Here is a 7,577-nt window from a genome sequence, read left to right as displayed (position 1 = left end):
TACCTCGTCCAGTTGAGGTTTGATGGAGATCTCACAGCCTCTCTGGCCTCTATCCCAGTATTTCACTACCCTCATAGTGAATTTTTTTTTCTAGGTATCTAAGAGGAATTTCCCATGTCCCAGCTTGTTCCAGTTGCCTCTTCCTCTCCCCATGCACCTCAGAAGATCTGGCTCCATCTTCTCTGCATCCTCCAGTTAATTAGCTGCAGAGAGCTGCAAGATCCCTCCAAATTTTTCCTTCTTCAATCTGAACCAACCCAGGTCTCCCAGCCTTTCCTTGTGTGTGCTGTACTCCACTCCTGACCATCTTGGGGCTGGAGAGCAGGCCAAGCCCTTGCCCTTGTCAGCTGGACCTCCATGGGCTCACATTCCTGGTTCCCTGCTTTTGCTGTCCCTCTTTGTGGCAGATGGCACATGTAATGCACACAAGGGGACACAAAGCAGAACAGGACATCTGTGGGCTGGAGACCACCCTTAAAGCCCTGTGCAGGAACCTGCAAATGCCTGGCAGCAGGTCCAGACTCAGCGCTATCAAGGCTGAGGATACAGATTGTCCCTTCTGCTTGTAATCAAAACTGGGCCCTCCCCTGCCAAACAGACACATCCCAGGTCCCACCTTTGATGAGCAGCAACATCGCATCACTGAACTGCTTACAGTTCATGGCCATGGAGCTGCCAGGGAAGGATAGGCACCAGGGAGGTGTCCTGGGAGGGAAGGATGGTGATGGAGAATGAAGGAGCTCTGCTTCCCCTCCAGGAGAAGGCCATCAGATTGGCCAATCCACCCAGTTTTCATCTCCTTGTGTCCCCGTCTCACTTAAGGAGCCTCTACAGAATCGGTCAAGGAGCTGCTGATCTCTTCCCATCTCTACCCATGTGGGACCCTGCTGGCACAGCCCCTCCTTGCTACAGTCCTTGCCCAGCAGCCCAAGGGCAAAGCTTATGACAGGGTTTGAGTAAGTCTGGGATAACGAACTCCTTTGCAGACCGAGTCCAAGGAGACTGCATGAAGTTCCCAGCTCAGGATCTCTGGGGCTGGCACTCTCCCAAGGGCCTCCCTGGTGCTGGTGCACCTCAGTGGCAGGTTGTTACATCTGCAGGAGAGGACATGTGGGAGGGGATGGGTGCAATGAGGGACTCCTTGTGCTCACGGCACTTACCTTTGGTGGTGTTGCAGCCTGTTCTCGGGGACCAATTAGCTGGGGCTGCTGCAAGAGGATTCCCTTGAAAGTGGGCAATGCTGTTGAGATAAGCCTGGGAGGCTGGTCTACGTGTCTGTGTCATGCTACTGCCCACCACGTCCAGCCATGTGCACTTGGGGCTGGGGTCTCGTGGCTGCCTGTGAGGACGTGCCAGCCCCTCAGCAAGGTTGTGTTCCCACTACAGGCTGCCAAGTGACAGTGAATCCTGCTTGACCATGCCCAGAAGACCTGACAGGCCCCTGTGGTAGACACCTTCTCCCTAGCTTCATCTACCTGCTCCGTTTCTCTAGGTCTTGAGGACCACCCAAGGACCTGACCAGTGCCTCTCTTGCTTCTAGATGTTTAATGGGTTGAAGAGTCTCCCCTCTCCATGCCATCCCATGTCTGGCAAGTCCAGAGGGAGCTGGCTGTCAATGGAGGCAGTGCTTGAGGATGGCTGGGGTTGGAATAACCACACTCAGATGGCGGGAGAAGAGGCCACACTGCCATGAAAAACCCCAGAGAAAACCTAAATGTGTTTTGGAGGCCCCTGGAGTGCATGAGCGTTACCTGGGTGGTGCCCTGTAAATGCAGTCAAGTCAGGTCCTGCCAGGTGCATCTGCTGCTTCCAGGAGAGGTTGGAGGGAGGGCCAGAGTGTGGGGCACCATCTCCAGAGGTGATGCTGCCAGGCTCGGGAGCATATGAACACAGAAAGTCAAGGAGAAGGCTTGAGCCTATGCCCACCATAAGTCAAGACATAGTTCAGGGAGGTCACTACAACCAAATAGGTGTGAATGGTCTCCTGCAGCTGGGGACCCAGGTGGAGAAGGGTAGGTAGACAGACATCTCAACCAGGATGGTACCTGGACTCCTTGCCTTCCCATGCCTGTCGAAATCTGGACCAGCTCAGAAGCGCTGCAGGAAAGGGAGAGCTTGTTCCCACCGTAGAAGGTGCAGAGACAACAGGGCCAAATTTAAAAAGGGAGCGAGTGTGTAAATGGCGCAATGACAATTCCATGTCATTGCGAAATCGCCCGCATGGCTGGTGGGGGAGGAAACACCGTGGAGCAGCTTATGTAATGATTTAGCAACATATCCCAGTGTGACCCGACTCGTTAAAGCAGCCTCTGGCGGGGGAGCAGGGAGACGGAGGTGATCACGCCATAGTCCCCTGGGACAGATGGGGAACACGGGGCGTGACAGGGAGTGGAGGAGGTCTGCGAGCACCACGTGGCCCGTGACCAGCGCTGCGGCAAATGCTGGCTGCTACACCAGGTTATGCGTGGCCCCATGCCCACACCATGTCTGGCAGCGCCATTGCTCCATCACTGCGTGCTCTGCAAGGAGGTGCAAATGCTCCTGGCACCAGCAGAGCTTTTTCCTTTCCCTTCAGAGCACCGTTTCAGTGCAGGGCTTTGGGACGGGGTTTTATTTCTCCTCACACCCTGCGATAGGGAGTCCCATCAGAGTTTCATCCTAGCTTAATCACAAAGATACTGTTTGAAATTGGCATGGTTGCCCTCTCACGGGGAGGATCAGAGCAGCCCAAGCGTTGGGATCACCAGTTTGCAGTGATGCCATCACACCGGCTGTCCTGCAGGCCTGGCCTCTTGCCTACCCAAACTCCAGGAGAGTTTGTCTGCAACTGCCAATGTGGGCGAGTCCTCTCCAGATGAAAACATTGGGCTGACCCCATGTGCGCAGTGTCCTGCAGCGTTAATCCCATCGGTATCTGACACCAGCACCACTTGGCACTGCTGCACACTGGGATCCGTGGTGGGTGACAGTGTCCTTCGTCAGTCACATCGAAGCCATGCTCATCCCCTCCTTTGGAAAAGCAGCTGCTGGAAAAGTTTGCCTCTCCATCCTCTTTGAAGCCTTCCCATCCTGCATTTAGGAAGGCTCTGATGCCTGCACAGCACCTAATTCCTCTCTGGTATGAGATGCACCAGGCCATGCTGATGAAGACCCTCCTCCACCTACACGCGGGGCTGTGGCATCCCCTCTGCAGTCCTTGGAGGAACCTCAGCTGCTACAAGAAGCCCTGGTCAAGGAGGAGAAGAGAAGATGATTGAGAAGAGGACACAGACTCCCAAGTTACTCCCAAGACCTAGTGAGTGGCACCAGGCTCCCGTTGGGGAAGGCTCTGAGATGCCATGGACTGTAGTAGTACATCTCTGCTCCACGCTGGAGATGCTCACTGGGTAGGAGACACGTGGAGCAGGGCTGACCCATGAGGACTTGTCCTCCATCCCACCCCATCCCAAGAGCCCAGCGGTCCTGCGGTGTCAGGGTTAAGCACAAGGAGACAAAGTGTGGTGGTGGGTTGAAGAGGGCACATGGATATCAAGTGTGGGGCAGAGGACGTCCTTGCAGGATGTTATTTACGCACCTGGTATCTACTGCGGAGTGCAGGGAGGGACTTTGATGATAATAATAATCCCAGTCTTAAAGGATGAACCAGATAACCTAGAAGTTCATTCTCTTTTCTAAATAAATTATGAAACCCTGTTAAATAAAAACTACTATGAGCCAACCAATAGATTTACGTGAGTCACACTACTAACATTATTTCTTAAGAATATTGTTTATTTTAATAGTGAAATCTAATACTAGCTTTTAAAAATAATATTTGAGGCTAATCTGTACATGTCATGCACAGGTTATCTGTTTCACTCACGTTTGCTTTCCAGGAAGAGTCCATGCTGAGATGGGTTTTCAAGATGGACGTGTATTCACATGTTCATCTTGAGACTAAACAGGGAAAAACAGATTTTCAAAGCCAATTTATGGCCAGGCACGTGAACAGTCTTCAGGCGACAGTGCTAGAGATGAGGCAAGGAGCTTCCTTGACGTCCAAGGGGATGTTCAACCTTTCGAGTCGTACCTGCACACTCGGTGCTGATCCTTGCATGGCCTCTAAGACCCTTTTGCCAGGTCTCTTCTTGCAAAATCCCCTCTCTATTGGGAATACACTGAAGCGCCTGGTTGAATTTTTGCAGTCCTGTCTATACCTACAGAGGGGAAGCTGGGCTGCTCCAGGAAGCACGGCACTGCCGGCCCAGCCCCTCTCCCTGCGGCACCGCGTGCCAGGGAGCAAGCACAGCTGCCCCACCACTGGGACAGCCTGACCTGGCTCCGACACCCAGTTCAGGGAGCTCAGGGCAGAGGAGGTGCGCACCTCCCCTCGGCCTTGGTTTAAGGATGCAATTTATTCTGCCTCCCAGCTAGCTGGATGGGGTCCTGCTCTGCATCCCTGTGGCCCCAGGCACCACAGAGGGACTTGGCGACACCAGCTGGCAAGTCCAAAGTGGAGTCGGGGGCAGAAACAGTGTTTGGCCCTCAGCTGGGGTCTGATGTCTTGACCGCGACAGAAAATCAAGGAGGATAACAGGAGGCTCGTCCTCCAGAGTGCATCCCTCACCTCCTGCCATGCTGCTGGAGGACAGCCCACACCCATCCCTGTTTTATAATGGAAACAACTAACCAAGTCATCTGTGCAGGAATGTCCTACACATGACATGCCTTGGTGCAGAGAAAGCAGGCTGTGGTTTTTGATCCAGCTCCTCCTACCATTTTTGAGGCTGCCAAAGCCCAAGCGAGATATGTCATTGCCAAGGGCCATCTCCCTTTTTCAAGTCTTCTGTAGGATGTAATAAGCTATCACATGTGTGTACGTGTTGCTGCCCTTCACTGGGGGAAAATCATAGAAAGATTTAGGTTGGAAGGGACTTTGAGAGGTCTTGAGTCCAACATCATGTTCAAAGTAGGGCTCGCTGCAAAGCCAGCTCAGTTTGCTCCTGTCCTTGCCCAGCTGAGTTTTGAATATCCTCAAAAAAAGCTCCCATCCCAGGGCTGCTTGTCTCTCACAGGAAAAACAGCTTCCGCACAGAGCCGCTGGTCCTTTCTTGGTGCACCTTGGAGAAGGACCTGGCCCTTCCTCCCGTCGTGGAGGAAGGCTGCTGGGTAAGCCTGCTTCAGCTCTGCTTCTCCAGGCTGAGGGCACGGTCTCCTTCAGCCTCCCCGTACATGATGTGCTCTGGCCCCAGCCATCTTCCCTGACGAGGGAAAAAAGGGGTTTTAAGCAAGTTGACCACCAACCTCATGGACTTATGGAGCGTTTCATTGCACAGACTAGGGATGATCACTGTGCAACCAAACTGGCCAAATATAATATTTTTTAACTACAAAGTCATTCATAACATCTGGGGGACTGCAAACGTCTCTGTGAAAGGGTAGAAATGAGTAGTCTGGCAGCTAAAACGTGGCTAACACTGGAGTCTACCATGTTTGTTTGCCATTTCTGCAAAACCCAATGCTAATGTTCTGCAGTGTGAAGATGCCAAGCTTGCACTGTAGGTTCACCACTTGTGTGACATCGGAAAGCAATTTCTCTTTTCTTTAAAGACACGGTAACTGCTGAGGTTGAAATACACATATAACTCCATTAAAATTAAATCATTAAAGATGGCTCTACTGCTTAGGAATGACTGAAAAAAAAAATCTCACCTTGCTTCTGTAGATCAAAGTGCTTCATCTTCCTCTTGTAATATAAACAGTCTGAAATTGTATACAAATGTTTGATCTAGAAAACCAGAAAAGATGTTCCAGTAGTTATTAAGTAGCAGCTGCCCTGAATAATTTTTAATCTCTCATTTAAATTGATTTGGCAAAATGAAATAAAATTAAGGGTCTTCTGTGTAGAAATGGGTTTTAACACAAATTTTCTAGACAGCTGTACTCCATATTCCACTTCAGGCCTCATCTCCTGGAAATTTCCTGCCCTCGTGGGCAACTGAACGGGAGCGGAAAGGGCACCTTGCTGCAGCCCAGCAGGAGCTTTTGAAGGAGGGGAACCTCCTTGGGAAGGGAAACTATTTGTCCTTGGCACAGCACATGGCATTCAAAGTGGTTATACCGGCTGTGGGAAGGAAAAGAGGACAAATTTGCAACTAGGACACTTCTTCGGCTTTGGGCAGTACAAAAAGTCCTGTCCCAATAGCTAGGACACAGAAGTGTTGGCCAAGGGGATTCCCACCCAGCCCAGGGATGTCCCGAGTGTCTTCCCTGCTCGGCGACATTGGCAGTGTCGTCACAGCCAATGCAAGAGGGACAGAGAGTAATCCCTGGTCCTGAGGCAGGTAGCATGGACAGGCTCCCGGTCACCCTGCTTTGGGACATCCCTCTTCAGAGCAGGCTGCATCTATGGATCATGCTCTTCAGACTCACGTGGTGGCCTACAACATAATTATTATTCTCAGAGGTTTTTTTTTTGCCTGGCTCAAATGTCAGAAATAATTTGAGGGCAATGGTGGGGTGGGGCTTTTACAGCATGAAACCCGGGCTTTGTCCTGGAGACAGCTGGGTGGAATAACGCAAAACAAAGCTGAAGAGTGAGCTAACGATGGAGGAGCCTTGGGTCAGGACTGGAGCTGCTCCCTGCACCCCCCTCCTCAGCAGCACACGTATACCTAGACAGGTAGGTCACTGTGTCTCCGTGTCGGGACACAAACGCACATGAGACACCAGCAGATGATCCCTGTGTGATATATCTTAGAGATATCCAGATATCTCTAAGCCCCTGGCAACCCAAAAAGCTCAATAGCCCCAACACAGCTGTTGGAATGGTCTCTGCAGCATCACAGCATCTTCCTGCAGTGCCTGGTCTTTCCCACACAGGAAACACAAGTGTCCTAAAGGCTCAGCGTTGTCCCAGGGTTTCACAGCTGATGCTGCTCCAGGGGACAGGAGGCTGCACCCAAACTCTGACCTATCTTGGCTGCTGGGGACGGTTAATGGGGAGGATAGTTCCTGGACTCCTCCTACCAGCAGACCGAAAATGGGGTCTTGAGGGGAAAAAAAAGAAGCTGCTGGTAATTTGGGGCAAACGCCTTGTACCCCAGTAACACATGGACCCTTCAGCACTGGAAGTCTTTAAGAAGACAGACACCTCTTTTGAGCAAGGGTTGGTTGCACTGGGTCCTGCACTGGAGCAGGGGAAGGACCAGGTGACTTTTTGAGCTTCCTTCCCACCCTGCAACGTTAAAATCCTGCCATTCCTTGGGCATCATGAGACTCCCTCCACCGCAGAGGGCCAGCAGCCAGAACAATGGCATCTCAAAGCAGAGACAGGAGGGACAAGCAGTGACGGGAATGCTCCAGGCATCTACCGTACGACCAGCTTGGAAGAGGCAAGCCGTGCTCCCAGGGTGTGTGGTCCATGCCGACATGTGCTCCTCGCACACTGCCCAGGGCTCTGCCCTGGACCTGCAGCAGCGCACAGCTTGCTCAGCAGAAGAGGGCTGCTGCAGCGGCTGGTCGTTGCTGTCTGCCCGATCAAGCGAAGACTGACACGCATCTGACTCACGGCCAGGCTTTCCTGGTGGCTGGAGGTA

This window comes from Pygoscelis adeliae, unplaced genomic scaffold (assembly GCF_000699105.1).
Source record: "Pygoscelis adeliae isolate BGI_AS28 unplaced genomic scaffold, ASM69910v1 Scaffold343, whole genome shotgun sequence".
Lineage (NCBI taxonomy): Eukaryota > Metazoa > Chordata > Aves > Sphenisciformes > Spheniscidae > Pygoscelis > Pygoscelis adeliae.
Note: the sequence above shows the minus strand (reverse complement) of the source record.